The sequence below is a fragment of the Cucurbita pepo genome, unplaced genomic scaffold (assembly GCF_057944985.1).
Source record: "Cucurbita pepo subsp. pepo isolate OVF unplaced genomic scaffold, ASM5794498v1 scafford_4, whole genome shotgun sequence".
Lineage (NCBI taxonomy): Eukaryota > Viridiplantae > Streptophyta > Magnoliopsida > Cucurbitales > Cucurbitaceae > Cucurbita > Cucurbita pepo.
Window position 1 is genome coordinate 374,999 of NW_028257909.1, and position 25,795 is coordinate 400,793.

The 25,795-nt window shown below is 37.5% G+C and overlaps 1 long non-coding RNA gene across 1 annotated transcript; it reads right to left on the bottom strand.

Moving 5' to 3' along the window:
• Positions 1-6,676: 6,676 nt before the first annotated feature.
• LOC147786250 (uncharacterized) lies at positions 6,677-7,916 on the bottom strand. The gene is made up of 2 exons (XR_015414760.1): positions 7,823-7,916; positions 6,677-6,851 (listed from the first exon to the last, which is right to left on the bottom strand). It is a non-coding gene; the product is annotated as an uncharacterized LOC147786250 (long non-coding RNA).
• Positions 7,917-25,795: the final 17,879 nt, after the last annotated feature.

Below are 25,795 nucleotides of genomic sequence, written 5' to 3' on the forward strand. Positions count from 1 at the left end.
TGAAAACATATTTAAAACTAGATAAGAACATCCTATGCATGTGGCATGGTCTCTGATTGCAATGTCGTCGTCAACGGTACATGGGTGTCTTGCCTTTACCTAAAGTAGAAATAGCACATGACTCGAGTATTTTAAGAAATACTAAGTAAGTGACCCCACTGATGGGGTCAAAGAATGCAAACATGTGTAACTAATGATCTAGGACCTATCGTTAAAACGGTCATGGGGTGTCCTCCAATTTAGACAACATTGGATGTGTAGTACTTCCCTACACACAACCCACACGTGCGAGCTGGATCCCAGGCAGTTCACACACCTAGACTAGCCTACAACGTAGATCTTGTAGACTTGATGTGTTCCATGGTTCAATCATTGATGCTCTGTCACCATTATATACACAATGCATAAGATTAAAAAAGGAAAATGTCATGATGATATTTCTTGTGATTGGCTCTATGTTTTAAATGTTATGTAGCATGAAAATTGACGAGCTTTAATTATATTATATATTGCAGCATGATGCTTGATTTAATTTCGCTATTATATGCTTGCAATGTTGTATGAATTTTTTATGTGTACTATGATATTGTATTGTTAGTAAATGATAGACTTGAGAATTATCTTAGTTTTTAGAACCATGTCACCTAGAGGATGTGGAAGATGAAGAAGAGGAAGGGGAGGACCCCCTATTAGATGTAGAGGAAGAGGTGAGGCTAAAGAGAGCTCACCTCGAGAAGGATTAGTAACTAGGAAGGATGCAGCTGCATTGCCTAAAGTTGTACCGCCACAAGCTGCACCACCTCTAGCAGCACCAGTGATTGGAATAGACCCTATTACTAGTTTGATGCGGGAGTCGTTTTAGGTCATGATGCATGCCATAATGATCACCCAACAATCCAACACTTGCAATCTACTAGAGTAGCGAACTGGCTACACGACTTCAAGCGGTATGATTCGCACCCATTCACTAGTACTACGAGAGATCCAACAGAAGTTTAGATGTGGATTTCGTCCATGGAAATCATATTTATGTCAATGGAATGTCTGAACAACCAGAAGGTACCTGGTGCGTCATTTATGCTGCAAAAGAACGCGTAAGTATGGTGGACGGACAATAAGGATAATATTAATCCAAGAGGGGGAATCATGGCGTGAGATCAATTTAAGGAGGCTTTCCTAAAGAAGTATTATCCCAAAGCGGTGTGTCTTAAGAAACAGCAGAAATTCATCAATCTGACTCGGGGTGGACACTCAGTGGACAAATATGACAGAGAACTTATGAGATTAAAAAGATTTACGCCGTCATTGATGGATACTGAACAAAAGATGACATATAATTTTTTTTTTTTTTTTGGGGGCCTAGCCTTGTAGGTCTGCCACATGGTGGAAGCCATAAACCAAAGATGTATGAGGAGGCACTAAGAATGGCAAAAATCCCTGAAAAAGTTTCAAGAGGAAAGACATCGAGAACCAGCGGTCATTATCAGAAGGAAGCAATCATATGAGCCTAGAGGGACAGACTATCGACCATCAACGCGAAGGCCTTAATACGCTGATAGGCGTCCTGCCCAACATTTACACAGATGCCAGGGATAAAGAGAGGGGTCAGAAACATGAGAAGCTTTGATGCCACTAATGCGGAAAACAACACTAAGGTAAATGTATGGCTGGCTCAAGGATATGCTCAGATGTGGTCGCGAACATCAAACGACCAAATACTATATTGGGAAGGGTACCAAGAGTCCAATAGAACCACCTAGAGGTTTAGGAAGTGGCGAGCGAACTGTGCCAACCCGCTTGCAAGCAAAGGAGTATGCATCCACTAGTGGGGATGCTGGAACATTTGACACCGTGGTGACAGGTACGCTATCTATACTAAGTCACTACATATTAACGTTATTTGATTCTAGTTCTACGCATTCCTTTATATCCATGCCTTTTGTTAGTCAAAGAGAATTCACGGTAGAACCCTTATTGCATGTATTATATGTTAGTACCCTAGTGGGAGTAGATCTAGTTACTGAGAATAGGATAAAAGACGGACAAGTAATAATGGCTGGACAAATCATAAGCGTAGACTTGAAAGTAGTGAGTATGACAGATTTTGATGTCATATTAGGAATGTTTTGGTTAGCGGAGAACTATGCAAGTATAGATTGCCACAAGAAGAAAGTGGTTTTTTCGCCACCAACTAGACCAAACTTTAAGTTGAAAGGAACCTGCACGAGAGTCACCCCAAAGATAGTGTCGATGATGAAAGCCAAACACTTGGTACAACAAGGATGATGGGCTATACTAACATGCGCAGTGGACGTAAAAGGAAAAGAGAAAACAATGGATACGACATCCATAGTAAACGAATTCTCAAGTGTCTTCCTAGAGGATTTACCAGGAGTTTCTCCTTCACGAGCTGTAGACTTCGGATAGAACTCAAACCAGGAACTAGACCTATCTCTAAAGCACTATACCACATGGCTCCAACGAAATTAAAGGAACTAAATTTACAACTACAAGATCTACTATAAAAGGGTTTAATTCGACCTAGTTTATCTTGTTGGTGTGTGCTGGTGTTGTTTGTGAAAAAGAAAGACGTGTCCATGCGCCTATGTATTAACTATAGGGAGTAAAACAAGAGAACAATAAAGAACAACTACCCACTCCCTCGCATCGAGGATTTATTCTACTAGCTCCGAGAGGCGACAGTATTTTCCAAGATAGACCTTCGATCAAGCTATCATCAGATTAAGATTAAGGAATGAGATGTATCGAAAACAACCTTTGAACAAGATATGGTCACTACGAGTTTGTAGTGATGTAATTTGGCCTCACCAACGCACCAGTCGTGTTCATGAAATTAATAAACCATGTATTCAAGGAATGTCTAAACATGTTTGTTATGATGTTCATAAACAACATTCTAATATACTTGAAAACGGATCAAGAACACCAGGAACACCTCCGAAAAGTCTTAAGTATCTTAAGGTGGAACAAGTTGTACGCCAAATTTTCCAAATGTGCATTTTGGCTACGAAAAGTCTCAATGTTAGAACACGTAGTGTCTAAAAATGGGATTTAAGTGACTCCACTATGATAGAAGTCGTCACTAAATGGGAACATCCAACTACGGTTACAGAGGTATGAAGCTTCCTGGGGTTAGTAGGCTACTATCGAAAATTTGTCCGAGGCTTCACTAGAATAGCCTCGCCTCTTACACATTTTACAAGGAAGGACATACCTTTTATATGCAATGACGCATATGAGGCCAGCTTCCAAGACCTAAAATAAAGACTAGTGTCAACTCCAATGCTCATGTGATCATAAAGCTCGGAGGGATACGTAATCTACAACGATGCATCTAAAAAAAGATTAGGGTGCGTGTTGATGCAACATTGTAAGGTTGTTGCTTATGCATCACGCCAATTGAAAGAATATGAGAAAAACTATCCTACGCACAACCTAGAATCGGCCGCAGTAGTATTCGCAATATAGATATGGTGACATTCCCTGGAGAAAAGACCCAAATTTACATGGACCACCAATAGCCTAAAATACTTCTTCACCCAAAAAAAATTTCGTTGGTTGGAATTAATGAGGACTACGATATAGATATCCAGTACCACCCTGGAAAGGCAAACGTAGTCAGAGATGCCCTAAGTTATAAAACGGCACACTAGTTCGTCCTCATCACTGGAGAGTTAAAAGTACATGCCATGTTAGTTTATTCTAAAAGTTTTAGTTGCTATTTTTAGGTTTTAGTAATTATGACTATCTGGTCATTACTGTGGTCTTTTGCCCATCTTTTGCATGATATTCTGTTTTGGGTGAGGATTTTGTTTTTCTCTTCTATCAATCATTGTACGCCTCATAAATATAGTGTTTTTTTTCACCTAATAAAGGACTGAATTTCATTCCTTTGCAAACTTATCTTCTAATGCTACATTAAATTTATCATTTAGCATCAGAGCGCCTGGTCTCTTCCAGCTGCAGCCAAAGATGACTACCGAAGGCAACTTTGTTCAACCAGTAATTCAAAATTTGTTGGTCACTACGATCATTAGAGCATGTTAATGGAGAAATTTCTTCGCTCTAAAGAATATTGGCAAGTAGTTGAGTCTTAGATTTCTGGTGTAGAATATAGATGATCTTGATTACTTAGATGAACAAAAAGAGGTAGCAAATCAGAAATTGAAAGATTGAGAAGCTAAGAACTACCTTTTTCACGCCATCGAAACTATTTCGGGCAAAGAATTTGGGATTCAATCAAAGGATTCAATCAAAAAAAAATTCCAAAGAAATACAAATGTGAAACCAGCACAACTACAGAGTCACAACTATAGACTCTAGGCAACCACTTTGAGATCCTTCAAATGTATTCTTTTACAGAAAAAAAAGAAAAAACTTCTTATCATGACTACACCATAAAAAAATCATTTATCTATATTCCATCCATTATCTCTCTTTTGAAAATGTTCTCTCATTTCTTATATTTTTTTCTCCTACTTTTTTAATACCCTCTTAATTTCTTCTTAATTTCCTCTTAATTTCCTTCTTGCTCTTTAAAATTTTTCTCTTTTTTTTTCTTTAAATCCCAAAATTTTTAATAGACAATGAATGTACTAAACTTTAACATTTAAATATCTTATTTCTGTAAAAGTATTGAGTTGGAAAAGAATAATATTGAAAATAAACGATCTATTTGAGTGTAAATTCATGTTGAGAAATGTTTGTACATGGAGAGTTGGGGACAAAATTGTAGAGGAAAGTGATCAAAGAATATTTATTTTCAATTTTTGAAAAAAAAATTAAGAGTATTTTGAAGTTTTTTGTTTTAAAAAAAAATATTAAAAGTATTAACTGAACTTCTAGTTCAATTGTATTTTTTAAACTACCTATTACACGTCTATCTAACTAACAATAAAAGTTTTTTTTTTTTTTTTTTTTTAATGAATATTGATGAAACATTTGGAGGTTCTAAGGATATTTTTTAGAACATTAAATGTATAATTATTAACTATTTTTTCATTATCAACATTTAGTTGTTGTGGTGTAGTTGTTATCACTTTAGTTTAAAACACTAAAGATTCCTAGTCCGATTTTTCGGAACTCGGTAGCAACAATTTTTTGGAACAAAATGTCAAATTTTTTTATCATTCTAAAAGTTTTTGGGCCTAAAGAGTTTGGGGAGAATAAAATATAATTATGAAATTAAATAAAAATAAAATAAATTTATGTTTCTCCAGAATAAAAAAGACTCATAAAATAAAATTATGAAATAAAATAAAATAAAATTATTATGAAATTAAAAAAATAAAATAAATTTATGTTTCTCGAGAATTAAAAATAATTATAAAATTAAATAAAAATAAAATAAATTAATGGGTATATAATTGTATCCTACCCAACATAAGATTTTTTTTTTTTTTTTTTTTTTTTTTTTTTTTTTTTTTTTTTTTTAAATGGCACATGTATTATATTTTTATTGGTCAACCGTATAAGGGTGTCTTGCATTTACCTGAAATAGAAGTAGCACACGACTTGGGGTATTTTAAGAAATACTTCGTAAGTGACCCCACTATTGGGGTCAAGGAATGCAAACACATGCTACTATGATTGGGGACCTATTGTTAAAATCATCATGGAGGTGGCCTCCAATCCAAACGAATTGGATGTGTAGTACTTCCCTACACATGATCCACACGTGCGAGTGTTAGTCCAAAGGTAGCTTGCACCCCCTGGAACCATCAGAGTTGGGCTATTGTCCGTAGTCGGACGTCTAGAGGTTAGCACACCCCCCCGAGTATCATGCAAGGCATGATCGTTATCATCGTCAACATAGTGTACGCGTCGGTGAACACACAATATACATGAGGTCCCTATGATTTTCATCTTTAAATCATTCTTATGACACAACCCTATACATTATTCATACATCACCATAGGTAACATGCATGCATTGGCCTTCATACGTTCATCATCATTAACATCAATTAGTGTTGTATCTTAGAAAAGTCATCGTCATAATGCATCATGGTATTTAATTTCCAACAAAGATCTAAATAATTATAACCAAATTAATACCTTTCAATAAAATAAAAAGAAGATTAAAATATGAATAATGACTTCCTCAACAAAGTCTCTCCTTCTAAGAGAACTAAACATTTTGGTTTTCTGTTTGTTTGTTAAGGAAGGAATTACTGATACTTGGTAGGAGAAGTATTTTAGGGGAAGTATTTTAGGGAGAAGTTGTGAGAGGTTAATGGAAAGTAAAAAACCCCCTTATAATTTTTTTCTTATTTTTTATTTTATTATTATTATTATTATTATTATTATTTTTTTTTTTTTTTATGGTTGTTACATCATATACCTCTAAAAAAAATCGTCCTCGAAAGCGTTTTAATCTCGGAATAACTTTGGTCCTTGTCTATCTGGAAAGGTTTATGGTCTGGAATGTGCATTAAGTCGGTCATGTATTTACGAAGCATGAATATGTGACATATGTTATATAAGGTAAAGAGGGACTGTGGTAGGGGAACCTGTATGTTAGTAGTGTTAATGGCACGACCCGATTTTCGAGGCTTCGAAAAACCGAATCGTGACTAAAAAGACGAAATCGAAAACAAACAAAAGGAAAATAAAAGAAAAGAAATGCAAAGTAAAAGGATAAAAATACTTTGAATTAAAACAAAAGAGAGAAATTTTGTTTGTTAATTATTACAAAAGAAATTGCAAATATAAAATGAAATACAAAAAACTCCAAAAGACCGAAAAGGGACTGACGCTCCGGAACGACCCCCTCTGTGACTGTACAGCTCTCAAACGCTCCTCTACCTCGACCAGCAGCCAGCGAACACCTGAGAAAAATAAAGGAGAACGGGATGAGTATAAAAATTATACTCAGTAAGCCACCTACTTGTAGGCTCTCTTCGCATCTTAATTTAACAGAAACTCAGTTCTAGGACATCGGGTTCTAACCTTAGTCTCTTGGGGCTTGCCCCTTGGGTTTCACCGGTTCATCGTCCTTTCATTAGTCACCTAGAGGTTCCTTATGCCAAGCTGATATGATCGGTATCTCTCTATGAGGCGCTACCTCTACATGGCTATCTAGGACTACATGGTATCTAGCCTAGGGGGTGCTGAATACCCCTACGCCCATATAGTCCTCCTATGGGGGGGCGCGACCCAACTCGTTCCCATGCAGCTAATGGGCTGTACGACGTGGGGACACATTCCCCATGCGAAATGGCTAAGAGCAGTAAGGACTGATCAGAGACCCTTGGTCCTCCCATGAAGCTATAGATACCGTTCTCACGCTAGCAATCTATAAACACTCCTAGGTACTTTCTTGCCATGGTTAACTGCTAAGTTCCTAGGGGAAAATTAAGTCTGGCTGGAGCGACATATCGCTCCTAATAGTAATTCTCTAAGCTTATCATAGAAATGGGTACTAGAAAATAACGGGTGTGCATGCAACCGTCTTCTAACATCCTAATATTCATGCAAACTAGGCAGGCCGGCTCAACGAGGCGATGGCCTCCATCCAGCACCCAAAACACGAAGTTCGCGCTCAATGGGGCGAATTCATCCATCGAGCACCCGGAACACGGAATACACAATTCCAACCTAAATTAAGCGCATGCATACGTACAATGGAAGCTTAAGGCATACAAGCAACACTCAGATAATTCACCCAACACATCATAACAATCCATCTGATTAATTTCATTCATGGAGAGCTAATTTAAGGCAAAATTACTAACATGCATACATACAATCCAAGCGAACCCTACAAGTATTTCTTCCTAAATACTGGGTGGTGACTTACCTGGTTGACGCGTGCTCTTTTTGCTAGCGTTTCTTTGCCCGTGAGGTGTCCAAAAGTACTGATTTCTTTAAATTAGGTCCCTATTCACGTAAGAACAGTATTAGAACTGGAACCGGGACAAAAATCTGGCAAACAGAAAGCAACCGGGCAAAATTGGCCATTCCACGCGCGCTCACGCGCGGGAAGGCGCCAGTCGTAGGCTGCACGCGCACCCGCCTCCGCGTAGTCGCGGGTCGGCCGGTCCGGTCGGCTCGGCTCGCGTCGCGGTTCGGCCCGGCTTACAGGCGACACGTGTCGATGCCTCGCTGGATCTGCGTTGCTCCGCCGATGGTCGACGCTTGTCCGGCGCCTGTCGCCGCCGTCCGCTGCTCGCCGGCCGACTCCTTTCTTTTTTTTTTTTTTTTTTTCTTCTTCTTCTTTCTTCTCCGCCCTCTGAAAATTGAAACACAACCTTCTTTTCCGATTTTCATATCTTTCGATCCGTAGATCGGATCGACATGATTCCTTCGACAAAGTTTTAGATCGTGTTACTGGCTACGTCCTCATGTTTTTTTCGTAATTTTCGATTAACTACCAGACGAGTTAAGAAGGTCAGAATTTCGCTCACCATTCTCGGACAACTCTCGGATCTCCGCCTTCGGGTTGAGGTCTGGCCAAACTTCTTCACAGATCATGCGTAGAGTTGTTCCTAGATGAATATATCAAGATTTCAGATCTTGATTCGCAAAGGAAAACCATAGATTTGGGAAAAGTTCAAGATCCTTACCTTGCGGGTTTTCCGACTTCTTGATGAAAAATAGGACTCCGGCCACCCACATTCTCTTTTCCCTTCCAAGAAAGTCTCTCTGCATGATCTTCACCTCCTTGCATCATGATCTTCACCGGAATAGACTCCGACGGTAGTTTTCGGTGAGTCTTCCGGCGGTTCATCCTTTCTCCTCTCTCTAGGTTCTCTCTACCCCTTTCTCTCACTATCTCTCTTTTGCAGGATTATGGATGGGGTTTCGTTTGGACCCCTTAGGTGGTTGGAGGGGCAAATTTACCTATTTGCCCCTCTCGACTTTTCCCTTTCTTTTTTTTTTTTCTATTTCTATTTCTCTTTCTTCGGGTATTACAGTTAAGGATAGTTAGTATTTTATTATAGTTGACTATATATCATATTTGATACTTTATTATAGTCAAATATCTTGTATCCATTTGTTGATTTTTCCATATCTTTGTAATTTATTTGATTCTCAAAATGATAATAAACATAGAACTTTTAAACGAATTAGGTGTGGTGATTTTAACAAATATTCTCATGGTACAAGAGCCTTTCAGTTTATGAACCCCGAATCTTTCTTTTCAATGGCTTTTAAATTCTCTACCATCTTCTTCTCCACCACCACTACTGGCTTTGATGCTGTAGTGGTAGTCTCCATGGCGGACATAGGCGGAGCCGATTGATTACTCTTCGGCTCCACCCTTTTGACCTCTAAATCATCCTTTGCAGGTCAACCCTTCGCCATACTCTGTACATACAACATCACCTTCTCCAACACAACCGGTTTCTCCCTAACCAACATAGCCTCTTTCATTTTCTTTCCAATCGGTCCTTCATCCTTTATAGAAACCCTAACCTCAAGATCCTCATAAGCTTTCTCATAAAAAATATACGAAATCTCAAGTACTGACCTTCAGCAGAGATTTACCTTTGGGATCCGGGCACCGTGCTGGCCTCTTCGCGAACCAAATCGCAGCCAGCCTCCTCACCAAAATTGGCTCCTTTATCCATTGGGACAACTCTTTGGGCTTCAACATCGTCTTCGTCAATTCCTCTCCGTCTATTGGAACTTCACCACCTGCTATGGCGTTGACTACTTCTCAACCAGCTCTGTCTACTACTCTTTTGGAGTCACCAGGAAAAATATGTTCGAGATATTCTTACTCGTACTCATTTTCTCAATAGCAAACCAGTCCACAAGATGCAGACACCACTCCATCTCCGTCCCTCTCTTCCTTTCTTCGTCGCAAATACACCACAGAGTTTGCATTCTCAAGTTTCTGCCCTCTTCTTCCTCACTCTTGCCCTTTTCTCATAATAGAGCCATCGCTCTAATTCTGAAGCCTTTGCCTTGCGTCTCTATAGCCCACAACCAATGATTGTTTCTCAACACCAGATTGCTGATCGTTCAATTTTCTCTAATCTTGCTCTCTATCGATCACCTGTTGGTGTCTTCTTTATTGACTTTCTCTTTGACCCGTCAATTTCTATTTTTCCAATTTCCTCCTGCCTCTTTCTCCATTTCCGTACTCTTTTTCGATTCATTCCCATTCTATTTTAAATTGCAATTTCTATATCTTCTAATGTTAGATTTGTAGGAATTCTTATGGAGATTTTTTATTCTCCCTCTTCTTTGTTCAATTTGTTACTTGACCAAGGCCCTTCCAATAGCCCTCTCTCTATATTCTCCTTCTTCCTCTCGGTTTCCTCCTCCTACTTTGTGGGGTAGACATATTCTCGTTGGAGCCATTGCCGCTACAGTTTTAGATCGTCAAGAAAATACTATGCCGCCCAATTAGACGTCTCCTTCGAACAAAATTGCTGACAAATTCACAAAAAGTGTTTCTCAACCTCTCTTTGAATTTTTCATATCCAAGCTTCACATTCGTTCAAATCTGACGCTCAGCTTGTGGGGGGGTGTTAAGAATATTTAGTACTGAATTATATTTTACCATATATATCATATTCCATCTTTTATTATAGCCAAATATCTAGATATTTGTCTTCCATTACGGCTTACCATAAATATCATATTTGTCTTCCATTATGGCTTACCGTAGGTATCATATTTTCCTTTCTATTATAGGCAAACATCTTATATCCATTTATTGCTCTTCTATTTATTACTCTTTTCATATCCTTGTAATTTTTTATTCTCTAAATGATTATAAATAGAGAACTTTCACACCATTTAGGTGTGGTGGTTTTACCAAATATCCTCAACAGGTACGATTCAATCTAACATGTCGATAGGTATGCTAAAGCATGGACTTAACTCGTGCTTCATTTGAACCTTATTATGTTGTTCATCGAGGCTACCTTCAAGCATACTTTGTTGCCTACTTTCAACTCTAGCTCTCTACGTATTACATCAATGGAACATTTTTTTATTTCTTATTTTTCTGTCTACACCAAGTTGTATGCATCCACATCCTAACCTTTTGCACGACCTCATTAGTGGCTTGGACATACTACTCTTCGTTTAAAATGGTTCACTATACCACATTCTATGGCATTTTGTGCTGAAAGGAAACATTTTTGTTCATCCAAGACTCATACTTTGAGAAATTTGTGTAATGCTCACTATATAGAACCTTAAGTTTGCTTAAGGGTTTATCCTGTTACTCCCTTTAGAATTTATTTAGACTATTACAAACTAGTTTAAGAACCTCCTCGAAGATCTATAGAAGTTGTGTGCATTAATAAGTTAAAAGACCTCACAGTCACTCATAACTACAACATTGAAACTTAAAGGAAAGCTTTGAAACATTATCTTTCTTACTCCTATACTTGAGAGAACTTTTGTTTCTTGAGGTGTACCTCTTATCTTTTGTTACCTTGATATGTTCCTTATATTCCGTAAACAACTGCATGCTTGGATTATATCCTCTTAGCAAAACTAATACAAAATGTTAATCCTAATGCTAGAAAACCTTAAATACGCAATTCAGTCTTAATTTCCAACTTTTCCACTTCCCTTAAATGACTTACTTTCTTCTTTTTGTTAGGATTTATGCCCGAAAGTCTAGTAATTAATTATTTACTTTATAACAATAATTTTTGTTATTTTATTTGCAATTTAATTGTTATCCATTGTATGCAAATTCAAGGTTATTAATGTAATCTTGAACAACATGTGGTTGACATACAAGAGGATCGTGTTCAAGTAATAGCCTAAAGGCTCTATAGTATATGGATAAGGATGGGTGCCTTATCCTGGTAACACTATTGATACAACCCACTTTGTAATCGTTACGAACGATTTGATCCAAATCGTTCGTGTGGAGACATGTAAGTGGAGGTATCCTATACAATGAATTTGTATAAGAATGGAACAAGAAATGTTTAATCACTCTTTATAAATCCGTTAATTGAGAAGATTAATATTTCACATGATGATCATATGCGACTCAATCTTAATCTTGAGTGAGTTATGAACTCCTGTCTGTGAGGGCTTGTACTTTAATTTACATGGGTGAGAATGACTCTTTTAGCGGATTCAATATGCCTACCGTTTTGGAGACTTGACCAAATAGGGAGTTGGGAACATAATATCATGAGATGAAATTCACTCCTTTCCATATAAGGAATGTAGATGAGTCGTTCTCTTTAAGTACTGATTTTGAGACTTGAACAATGGAGCCCCACCCTCTCATTGGCTCGAGATGGACTTGGTTTACCCTATGCATATGCCAAAATCTCTGCTAGCGATGCCGCCGTCCTCCATACAAGTGCGCCTTGCCTTTACCTAAAAAATAATGTGGCACACGACCTTAGTATTTCGAAGAATACTTAGTAAGTGGCCCCACTATAGGAGGTCATGCAAACGCAAACATATGCAATCATGATTTAAGGACCTATCTCTAACATCATAGGGGTGACCTTCAGTCTCGAAAAAATTGCATGTGAAGTACTTCCCTACACACGATTCACACGTGCGAGTGCCAATCCACTAGGCGCTCGCACATCCCCTAAACCCTCTGGTCAAGCTAATGTCATATGCCTCAGGAACACCCTCCTCTGGTCAAGCTATTGTGTGCGTCCACACTCATCATCTCTAGGGGAAGTAGCCCTATGCTTATAAACATACAACATGCATGAGATCCCTCTAAATTCATCATAATATCTCTTCTAATACAACCCTCTAGTCGCATCTCTTTGTTATTCTAGGTAACACATACTCGTGGATATTTATATTAATATCATTTTCATGCTGTTAGGGTTGTGTCGTATGTCGATCTAACGACATGATGAAATATGGCACTCATCATCATATAGCATGCTCAATATGGAAAATATCATCATATTAAGGTAAACGTCACACAACCATCATGCTCATCATATTGTCATAAAGTGCATCAAGAATATCAAGTACGTCATTCATCGAAATATATATATACTACGCACATCATAAAGCATCATAACTCATACATCATCATATCTCGTACATCATCATAACTCATACATCATCATACACTAATATATGACATCATATGATACAACTCATACATCATTCATTATATACTAGTATATGGCATCATACCATACAACTCATACATCATCATAACTTATACATCATCATATACTAACATACGACATCGTACAACACAGTTCATACATCATCATAGCTCATACAATTTTTAGCCTATCCTATAGTAAGGCCACTTACTTGGTTGGCCTTGACTCAAGTACTCCCTAATTAGCTAAACATAAACTGTGATGTCCCACATTGGTTGGGGAGGAGAAGAAATCACCCTTTATAAGGGTGTGGAAACCTTCCCCTAGCAGACGCGTTTTAAAGCCTTGAGGGGAAGCCCAAAAGGGAAAGCCTAAAGAGGACAATATCTGCTAGCGGTGGATCTGGGTCGTTACAAATGGTATCAGAGCCAGTCACCGGACGATGTGCTGGCCTTCTCGCTGTTCCCCGAAGGGGGGTAGACACGAGGCGGTGTGCCAGTAAAGATGCTGGGCCCCAAAGGGGGATGGATTTGGGGGCAGTCCCACATCGATTGGATAAAGGAACGAGTGCCAGCGAGGATGCTGGGCCCCGAAGGGGGGTGGATTGTGATGTCCCACATTGGTTGGGGAGGAGAACAAATCACCCTTTATAAGGGTGTGGAAACCTTCCCCTAGCAGACGCGTTTTAAAGCCTTGAGGGGAAGCCCGAAAGGGAAAGCCCAAAGAGGACAATATCTGCTAGCAGTGGATCTGGGTCGTTACATAAACTCTCGTTCCTTGAGAGCTGCTTCCTACGGTGCTAGAGTTTGTTTCCAATCACACCGTTCACCACCTTCCATTAGTATTTCACAATTAAATAACTAATAATTCAATAAATGTGAAATACGGCTCTAAAACGACCTTGATTACCTTAACTGGGGCCGAAAATGGATCTAGGACGGTCGAAACAGTGGAAACTGGGCTAAAACAGCAGCCGAGCCACCGAAGCGTCGTCGGAGCGTCCAAACCGCTCAAGCCGAAGGGTTGCTTTCATAGAAAATGGACACGTGGCAGCACCAGAGCAGCCCATGTCGATGCAAGCGTCTCGGGTCGAGGTTTGGTTTGGGTTGGCTCGTGGTCGCGTTTACGGCTAGGCTGCTGACTCGGTTTCTGTTTATAGATCGGGCCGCGAGTGAGTTAGGCTGCGGGCTGGTTTGGTTGGGTCGAGGGAACTTGGACCTCGGGTTTGTAGAGGCAAGCACGGGTCGCGGGTTGCGGGTTGGATTGACATTTGGCTACTGGTCCGAGGAGGGATTTGGGCTATGGGTTCTACAAATTTTTAGTACGAACACTACAGCGGCCAATTCTAGGTCATGGGTAGGATAATTCTTTTTGTATTCTTTTAGTTGACGGGAGGAGTATGCAACAACCTTACATGTTGCATTAACACACATCCTAGTCCCTTCTTGGACGCGTCACTATAGATTACGTACCCTTTTGAGCTTTCAGGTACTGTGAGTATCTGGGTTGTTACCAATCTCTCTTTTAGGTTCTGGAAGCTTGCCTCACGAGCATCATTCCATATAAATGATACCCCTTTTCTCGTTAACTGTGTTAAAGGTGAGACTATCCTAGTGAAGTCCTGCACAAACCATCGATAGTATCCTGCTAGTCCTAAGAAACTCCGTACTAATTTTATCGTAGTTGGGCGTTTCCACTTTGTGACCGCTTCGACCTTAGTGGGATCTATGGATACTCCGTCCTTTGTCACCACTTGTCCTAGGAAAAAGACTTGTCGTAACCAATATTCACACTTTGAGAACTTCGCGTATAACTTGTTCTCTCTTAAGGTGGCTAGGACTTTTCAGAAGTGTTCCTAGTGTTCCAAGTCTGTTTTTTAGTACACTAGGATGTCATCAATGACCACGATCACGAAAGTGTCTAGACAGTCCTTGGTGAGGCCAAATGACATCACTACGAACTCATAGGGATCGTACCTTGTCCTAAATGCTGTCTTTGGTATGTCTTTTTCTTTAATCTTTATTTAATGGTAACCTGACCGCAAATTTATCTTAGAAAATATCGTTGCCACTCTGAGTTGATTGAATAAGTCTTCCGTTCGAGGCAGAGGCTATTTGTTCTTTATGGTTCTCTTATTTAGCTCTCTGTAATCGATGCATCGACGCATCGATCCATCTTTCTTCTTAACAAACAACACTGGTGCACTCTAAGGGGATACACTAGGTCGAATGAACCCTTTATTTAGTAAGTCTTGTAAATACGCCTTGAGTTCCTTCAACTCTGTTAGCACCATGTGATAGGGTGCTTTGGAAATAGGCCCAGTTCCTAGCTTGTCTTCGATGACGAAATCGATCACTCAAGAAGGGGGTATTCCAGGTAGATCGTTCGTTAATGCATCTGAAAACTCGTTTACTATTGACACGTTTTCTAGGGTCTTTTCTTTTCCTCTTACGTCTACGACACATGCTAATATAGCCCATCCGCCTTGTTGGACTAACCTATTTGCTTTCATCATCAAGACTACCTAGGGGGTAATCTCGGTACTCGTGCCTTTAAATTTAAAGGTAGGTCCCGCTAGTGGCAAATATGTTACTTCCTTTTTACAACAGTCTATACTAGCATGGTTTTCGGCTAGCTAATCCATGCCTAGTATGACGTCGAAGAACATCAAGTTCACTACCATCAGGTCAATGCTTAGAGTTTGGTTCCCTATGATTACTTGGTCATTTTTACTCTATCCCTAGCTACTATTTCTAATCCCAAAGGGGTGCTTACAAACATTTCATGCAATAAGGGTTCTAATTCAAACCCCATCTGTGATCCTTCTTGAGGTGAACTCTCTTCAGCCTCACCTCGTCCTCTACCTCTAATAGGACATCGTCCCCTTCCTTGTCTTACTCTTTCGTGTGGTTTAGGCAGCATGGTTCAAGAAACCAAGATAGCATTTCTTAAGTCTAAGGTTCATCACTATGCATATATATTATTAAAAATACATATTCTAAAGTCTCATATTGCAAACAAAATCACTCAACATACAACAAATCACATCATACTCTATAATAAATACATGAAATATCACAACAATTTCAGTAATATCACTAGAAAAATGCATGCGAGTTCGAAAATGTTTCTCTTTTCTTATCTTATGCAAGACGTACTTGATGGTGACAGGACATCGATGTTGGGACCATGGAATGTGCCAAGCCTACATCGTAGGCTAGTCTACAGAATCTAAAACCTAGAGCTTTGATATCAACTATAACGACCCTAAATTTCCACATACTTAGAGTCGCTACTAACGTCTCATGTTCATCTATAATGTGGAAATATAATTCTTACATGAACATCATTTATAACGTAAACTTTGAAAAACGCTTAAAACAACTTCTTATCTGGAAAACACAGTCATGGTCTTCCATCTAAAGAGGAGGGAAGAGAGATAGGAGAGAAATCTAGAGCTAAAAAGGTGGTTTGTTTTATGACCCTCAAGAAAATAGAGTGTTTGTATCAACAAACACTACATTCTTAGAGGAAGACCACGTAAGAAAAGTGAGATTTCTAAAGAAGCTACTGATAAAACAACAAGAGTTGTTGATCAAGCTAGTCCTTCAACAAGAGTTGTGTTGATGGAGCTGACACTCCTGGTCAATCACATCCTTCTCAAGAGTTGAGAATGCCTCGACGTAGTGGGAGGGTTATAACTCAACCCGATCGATACTTGGGTTTGACAGAAACTCAAGTCATCATACCTGATGATGGCGTTGAGGATCCATTGACCTATAAATAGGCAATGAATGATGAAGATAGAGATCAGTGGATTAAAGCCATGAATCTTGAAATGGAGTCAATGTACTTCAATTCAGTCTGGGAACTTGTAGATCAACCAGATGGGGTAAAACCTATTGGTTGCAAATGGATCTGTAAGAGGAAACGAGACCAGACCAGTAAGATACAGACCTTTAAAGCTCGACTAGTAGCAAAGGGTTATACCCAAAGAGAGGGGGTGGACTATGAAGAAACCTTCTCTCCTGTTGCTATGCTTAAATCAATTAGAATACTCTTGTCTATTGCCACATTTTATGATTATGAAATTTGGCAAATGGATGTTAAGATAGCCTTTCTAAACGGCAATCTTGAAAAGAGTATCTATATGGCTCAACCAGAGGGGTTCATTGAACAGGATCATGAGCAAAGGGTTTGCAAGCTTAAAAGATCCATTTATGGGTTGAAGCAAGCATTACGATCCTGGAATATAAAGTTTGATATTGCGATCAAATCTTATGCCTTTAAACAGAATGTTGACGAACCTTGTGTTTATAAAAGGATAGTCGACTCTACAGTAGCTTTCCTGGTGTTGTACGTTGACGATATCCTACTCATTGGAAATGATGTGGGATTTCTGACTGACGTTAAGCATTGGCTAGCGATACAATTCCAAATGAAAGATTTGGGAGAGGCTCAGTTTGTTCTTGGAATCCAAATTGTTCGGAATCGCAAGAACAAAACACTAACATTGTCTCAGGCATCGTACATCGACAAAATGTTGATTCGATATAAGATATAGGACTCTAAGAGAGGATTATATCTTTCAGGCATGGAGTTCATTTGTCGAAGGAACAAAGTTCTAAGACACCTCAAGAAGTTGAGATACGAGACACATTCCCTATGCATCAGCGGTCGATAGTCTGATGTATGCCATGCTATGTACCCGACCCAACATATGCTATGCTGTGGGAATTGTCAGCAGATATCACTCCAATCTAGGACGTGCTCATTGGACTGCCGTTAAGAATATCCTCAAGTATCTTAGGAGAACGTGGGACTATATGCTAATGTACAGTGCTAAGGATCTGATCCTTACAGGGTTTACTGACTCAGATTTTCAGACTGATGTAGATTCGAGGAAATCGACATCAGGATCTATCTTCACTCTGAACGGAGGAGAAATAATATGGAGAAGCATAAAGCAAGGTTGCATTGTTGATTCTGTTGGGTTTTATGTCCTAAAACTCATAGTTTGTAAACAAAAACATATTCTATTTTCAATAAAGTTATTATTGTTGTTTATTCAGTAAAGATTGTTATTGAATAAAGTGAACTTTACGATCATTAATCTAAATCCAATAAACTAAGAACACTCTGGCTATAGTTTGATTACTTGAACTATATGTAGAGACATAAGAGTGGATCAAGTTCAAGTATATAGTCAAAATGATCTATAGTATAAGGATAAGGCTGAGTACCTTATTCTGGGGACACTATGGATGCGGCCCACTTTTGTATATGATATAAACAATGTGATCACTAAATTGTACATGTGGAGACATGTGAGTGGGGGCATCCTATGCAATGAGTAATGCATAAGATCGGACCATGAAGAAAACCACTCTCACTTTATAATGTCGTTTCCTGTTGAGACTGATTTTCTTTTCATTCGATAACCTAGGTAACTCGGTTTTAATCCTGAGCTAACCATGAACTCCTGTTTATTCGGAATTATCCTTAGATTTTCATGGGTGAGAGTGGCTCTAGTTCGCCGACTCAATAGGCCTCCCATTAAGCACTGACTCTAGGTCTTGAACAAGGGGCCCCACCCTCTCATTGGCCTGAGAGGGATTCGGTTTACTGGTTAGACCACAAACCAATTGTTCATTAGAGGATCAGTGAGACATAAGGAACAAGAAGTGACTTTAGGGGTAAAACGGTAAATTGACCCATCTCTAGTTACGAACAACCTGTGAAGGATCGACTTACTAATCATGGTTATATCAAATGGACAGAAATATATCTATAGTGAGGGGAGTGCTACTACTAGGCTATAGTGGAGTGTCCTAGTGGTTAACGAATGTTGGTTAACAATGTTAATGAGTTTAGCCGGTTAATCTTGGATCGTTGGAGCCCATGATCTATAGGTCCATTAGGTCCCTCTGCAAGCTCATATCGGACTAAACCATAGAACAGTGTGACGAGTATGTTCGAGGTGGTTCGAAACCGGTTCGTGAAGAAACTTGAGCGACAAAAGGTTAGTATTCAAACTCATTGAGATTTAATGCTTTTGAAACATGCTAGCTAATTTACTATAATTGATGTACTTAGAGTGCCTAAGATCCAAATTGCTTCCACATGTGTTATATTAACATCATCACAGTTGTCATGAAAACTTTATGGTTATAGAAACTAGACACCCCAAGGATTGTGTCAAAGAAAATTTGAAGCAATTAGGATACCAATTTCTCGAGAACGGAGGTCCCGTACGTCAACTACGAGGTAAGAAACCATCTTAGACTTTTCTTAAGAAATACTTGTAGGAATTGCTTGAATTTCTATATAAACATTAAATCAAGTATGAATTAAAGATATATGAAAGAAAAATATCAAGAACCATGAGTTACCCTCAACCGATCAAATTTCTTGAGATTTAAGTAACATCAAAATAACCCACTAAATGAATTCCGGCCCAACTTTTAATTTTGAGCATACTATGGTATGTTAAGATTATATATGCAATTTGATAGTCATTGCACAAAGTTGAGTAGTTAAACCAAATAACGGTATAAAATGACCATAATGCCCTTAAGGCAACTTACCTTCGGTTCATGATCTAAATGGCCTCTGAATGCTATGAAACTTTGTAGTAGGCCCCCTTTTTTTTATTTTTTTTATTATTATTCTTTTATTATTTTTTATTATGATTGATGACATTGGAACATTTTCAGAGGTCAAACCAAGAATTAGGTGGTATAATGACCAAAATGCCCCCATGACCTTTTAAAGTATTTCAAGGTCTAAACCCCTCTAAATGACTTAGAACTTCTTACAAAGCCTATAAGGGCATAAAGATATTTTCAAGATTTCAAGTGGTTAAAAATGAGAAGCTTTGATACCATGCTAAGAATGAGAAACATAATTGGGATCGAAAGTCCAATTTTCATTAATGTTCATGTTTAAATAGGATACAAGCAACCAACTAAATCGTAGAAATAAAAAAAATCCATAATCTCATTGTTTCATTTTTTCTTCTCAATAACTATATTTATTTTCAAGCACGAGTTTTTGTCGGTAAAAAAGAAATCAAATGGATTCAAGGGAGCTTTTCATAACGTATCAATAAGTAGACCCATGCTTCGAGTTGTTTCATGCTATAAATAAAAGCGAACACTCAAGAAATCCGTCGTACAGGCTAAATGATGTTGAGAAGGCTAGTGACATTGATCCACAAGACTAAATGAACTAATTGGTTCTATAGGATATACTATAAATAAAAATTAGTACATTCCCCCATCCACTAACAACCAATTTCTAAAAGGGAGGAAAAATCCTAACTGATTATTGCTCTACAAACCTTAGAATTTACATAAGGTTGACAACTACCATCATATCAATCAACCAATATCAATGTTGAAGACTTAGAACCAAGAAAAATACTATACAAGCTCTACAACTACCAAGGTAAGAAAAACATTAGGTAGCACTCAAGAATAAGGGACCAAGGTCCTTAAACTAAGAAACTCAAGAAACTCCAGACCTCCCACGGTATATCATGTTCTTGTAGGTACCACTCAAGAATAAGGGACCAAGGTCCTTAAACTAAGAAACTCAAGAAACTCTTAAGACCTCCCACGATATAGCATGTTCCTAACTTAGACTTCGTAGCTTTCAACGTACGAAGCCTTGAGTGTAGATATTGAGACTATGCCGCTTGGAATGTATGAAGTGCAATGATTGACTTGTTTGTAATGATTATATCAATTGATACAACTTCTCCTACCGTACATAAAAGTGCAACTCTAAATATATAGTTGAGTGACCTATAGTTAACAATAAAAATTTATTAATTAAACAGTTTAATTATTTAATTTTGGATCATTGAATCTTATAATCTATATGTTCATAAGGTCTCTTTGATAACTCATATGCTCATTACACTAAAAAGGTTCACTTTAGTTAAAAGAAAAATTAAAATTTAGTATATTAGATATATTAAATATAAAGAAGAAAATAGATCTAATTTAAAGTGTTCAAATAAATATTTAATATATTAAATACAAATAGAAAAAAATATATTTAGTTTAAAGTTTTTATTGAATATATTAGATATATTAAATATAAATAGACAAAATAATAATAATAAACATAAAAGCAAAAAATATATTTATTGTATCACACTTCCATTCTTGGCTGAGAATCTCCCGATTATACCCCGACCATAACTCCGCATCATTTTTCAACATAAATGATGCACATGTCACCTTTTGATCATCGAGACAGTTCATTAATAAGAAGATTGTCTTAATTGATGATTGCCACAATTGTGTCTTTGTTGGGTCTCGTGAGGCACCATTAAAGGTACGAGGATCTATCCCTTGAAATCCTGCATACAACATTTCTCGCAATGACTGCGTACTGTTGGTCTGCTGGGTGGTCACCACCATTTGCATCCGAACCTAGAATGATTCCCACATTATGGTAGTCATGGGGTCCATTCTAAGCGTCGGTGCCACTAGGGGTGGCACTGCTGTGTCGGTTTGAGTTACTGATCCTTCACGAGGTGGACTCCCTCTACCTCTACCCCATCATCTAACAAGGGGTCATCTTCTTCCCCTACACCCTCTTCCACGTCCTCTAGGTGACATGATCTATAATCAACACGTAATTACTTTGAAGTGAGGATCTCTCGGTACAAAAAATATGTCATACACTATATCATTATAAACACACAACTGATTCAACAATAGCACACTTGACAATAACATTTAATATCTTTTTTTATTATTTTACGTATGACGTACTTTGTGGCGACGGAGCATCAGTGGTGGAACCATGGAACGTACTAAAACTACGTCGTATGCAAGTCAACAGAATCTGTAACCTAGAGCTTTGATACCAATTGTAATGACCCTATTTTTCTACTAAAATAGAGTCGCTACGATATGAAGGACCTGACCTGACCTTTTTTTGCGAAAACATTCATTTAAATAATTCATAACACACTAGATGACTTTCACCCATTCTCATATATGGTAAGTAGATGAGTAGTTTCCTTTAGTGTTGATTTTGAGATTTGAACAATGGGGCCCACCCTTCTTACGTGCTCAAGAGGGACTTAGTTTATGATTGAATCTTAGACAAATGGTTTATTAGAGAATTAGGGCATTAAGGTGAAAGATATAATTAGGGGGTATAACAAACTTTTGACTCAGTTGTAATTACCAAAAAATTGTGAATGATTGACTTGCTTGTAATGATTATATCAATTGACACTACTTGTTCTACCGTGCATAAAAGTGCAACTCTAAATATATAGTTAACAAATGAAAATTGATTAATTAAGACCTTAATTTAGTTAAAAGAAGAATTTGAAGGGTACAAATTAAAATTTAATCTAAGAAAATAGATCTAATTTGAAGGGTTGGAATAAATATTTAATATGTTAAATAAATACAAATAGAGAAAAATATATTTAATTTGAAGTGTTTATTTAATATATTAGATATATCAAATATAAAAAGATAAAAAATAAAAAATAAAAAATAAAAAATGAAAAATAAAAAAACTTAATCTGAACCGTTCACATTTATATTTAATACAATTAACTAGATTAAACATAAAAGCTAAAAGTAGGTTTATTGTATCACACTTCCATCTTGGCTGAGAATCCCCCGGTTATTCCCCCGACTATTAACTCTGCATCATTTTTTAGTATAAATGATGCACAAGTCACCTATTGATCATCCGGACAGTTCATTTATAACAACTCAAAATTTTCTACTTAAATTAAGGTCGCGACTGTATACATATCATAAATATTGAATGCGGAAATACTTCATTTAAACTTTCATGAATCATAACCTTCAGCTTAAAACACAGTCATCGACTTACGTGTTTCGAAAACACCTTTAAAAACAACACAACAAAAGGCTAAATAAAATCAATGAACGTTTAAATTAAAAACATCCTATCCTAGTCTAAGTCTAAGAAAATAAATACGACTACTCTATGCATGTGTCATAGTCTCCAGTTGCGATGCCGTCGTCAGCCGTACAGGAATGCCTTGTCTTAATCTGAAATAAAGGTAGCATGTGGGTTGAGTATTTTAAGAAATACCCAGTAAGTGACCCTACTATTAGGGATTAAATGCAAGAACATGCGAATGCAATGACGGGACCTATCATTTAAATCAATTTTTCGACGGTACTGTCCTAACGGGTAATTTGGATGTGTATCATATACTCTACACATAGCCCATACGTTCAAGTATGGACTCACCAGTCAGTTCGCACACCGCTGGGCCACCTTCCTTGTGAGGCAAGCATACTCCGGAAGCTCCTTAGGCTAGACACTCGTTAGAACTAGTAACCGTCACGACAACATTAGGTTAACCATAATGATCGTACCCCTGTCTGACCGTCGCAGCATTATGATAAACATAATGATCATTTTCCTGCTTGGTCATCGAAGCATTATGATAACCATAATAATCGTATTCCTGCCTCATAACGTATTCGTTCGTACTATCGTGAAGGGTAAAGGGTATCCCCCAATGCATGATAACACAATAATGCATGAAGTCCCAACATTTTTTCATTTTCATTATCATTTAATACAACCCCACTAGCGTTCCGTACATCCCATATCATTTTTCATATCACTTATCATATCTTTCATGCATACGCTGGGGTTGTATTTCATGCTAGTTCGTCGTTTGGCATGCCAATCATATCATATCATTCAAATTACATAAGTGTGTCACAATCATAACATTTCGTGCTTCCAAGCATAATAATTTTCATCATATACGTATCATGCCATAACATATCGCATCACAATATTCATATCATAAACATGTCAATTTTATCACATATCTTACTATAACATATTTCATATCGTCTTTATATCATATCACAATATATATACATCAATGATTCACATGTCGTATCATAATCATAACATATCGTAAACACTTCGTGGTCATATCGTTCCCTAACTTATCATAGTCTTAACATTCTTATACCTATCATAGTCATGTCGTTACATAAACGTACCCTGACGTTATCGTTCTATCAATCTATCATAATCCTATCTCTTTCTACACATAACCTAACTATATTCTTTTATCAACCACTCATATCCATAGTACTTCAAGATGTAACCTAACCTTCACGTTTCATGAACAAATCTTACTTCTATCGATTCACAAATAATGCACACATATCAGTATATATGACACGTGCAGAACCACGGGCATGTGTCAACATCAAATATAACCATGTCAATAGTAAGGTCACTTACCTCGTTAGCTTAAGTTGTTGTCACGAATATATGCTTAATGAAAGTTCGATTATGTCCCTTGAAATCCAAGTCAACCTATGTGAGCTCATGACATCAGTTTTAAGTTTGAACCCAATAAAATTATTTCTATAATTTAGATTGGTCCATTGTTAAAAGTAAATGTTAGGTACCTAATAATTATATTTTTTTTTTATTAAAAATCTTATTCTATGATTTTGTATAAAACAATTGATAGAGTTATTTCAAGTTATTTTGGGTCTGTATTTACTTTTCTTTCTATATTTAGTTTAAGTTTTTTAATACGGGAATCTTCCTTCTTTTTTGTATGAAAAATTCATTTAAATAATTCATAACACGATGCCATGGACTTAAACATTTGCAATAAAACCTTAAAAAAAATAACGAAAAATAAACAACGTGAAATTTATATAAAACAAAAAAGAATAAAACAATGTCCTAATCTAACTTAAGGACTACAAAATAAATAAAATGCAACTTATCGTAACACAAGTTTCATGGTCTTTAATGTGACGTGTGGGCCGTGTGTAGGAACCCCTGTACTCAATAACTGGCCCGACTATTGGCGTTATGAAATGAAGTCACATGAAATGTAGTCATCAACTGTACAAGAGTTCATTTCATTCTCTTGAAGGCTTTCTAGTTCAGGCTAAATTAGATGTGTAATACTTCTCTACACATGGCCCACACCTACGAACGTGGGCCCACTAGGCAGGCTCGCACGCTCCCTAGGCCTACTGGTCTGGCTAGCACTCGCTGAGAGTTGTTGCTGGACACCCATAGGGAATAATGATTGTCGTAGCATTATGGCGAATAAGATGATCACAATCAGTCTCATGAAGTATAGGAACGTATCCTAACCATATCGTTCTATCATTCTATCATAATCATATCCTTTTCTATACATAACCTAACCATATGCTATGTCAATCATATCTTAGTCATATCGTTCCATTACGTTTATCGCATCCTTCTCGAATCCTATCTCACACATATTATTGATTATGTCAATCATATCTTAGTCATATCGTTCCATTACGTTTATCGCATCCTTCTCGTATCCTATCTCACACATATCATTGAACACATGATGATGTAAGAGTTATCATATCATTCACGTATCATAACATATACATAACATATCATAGTCATATCGATTTATAAACAATTCACACATATGAAGTTTATGACACATGCAAAACCACAGGGCACGTGTCAGCATCAAATATAATCGTGCCGATAGTAAGGCCACTTACCTGATTAGCTTAAGTTGTTGTCACTAATTTAAAGTTCAATTCTATCCTTTGAAATCCAAGTCAACTTATGTGAGCCCATGACATCAGTTTTAAATTCGAACTTGTACAAAATTATTCCTTTAATTTATAATGATTATGTTAGATTTCATGTGAACATTAGAATATTTGCATGAATAAAAGTCCGAGATA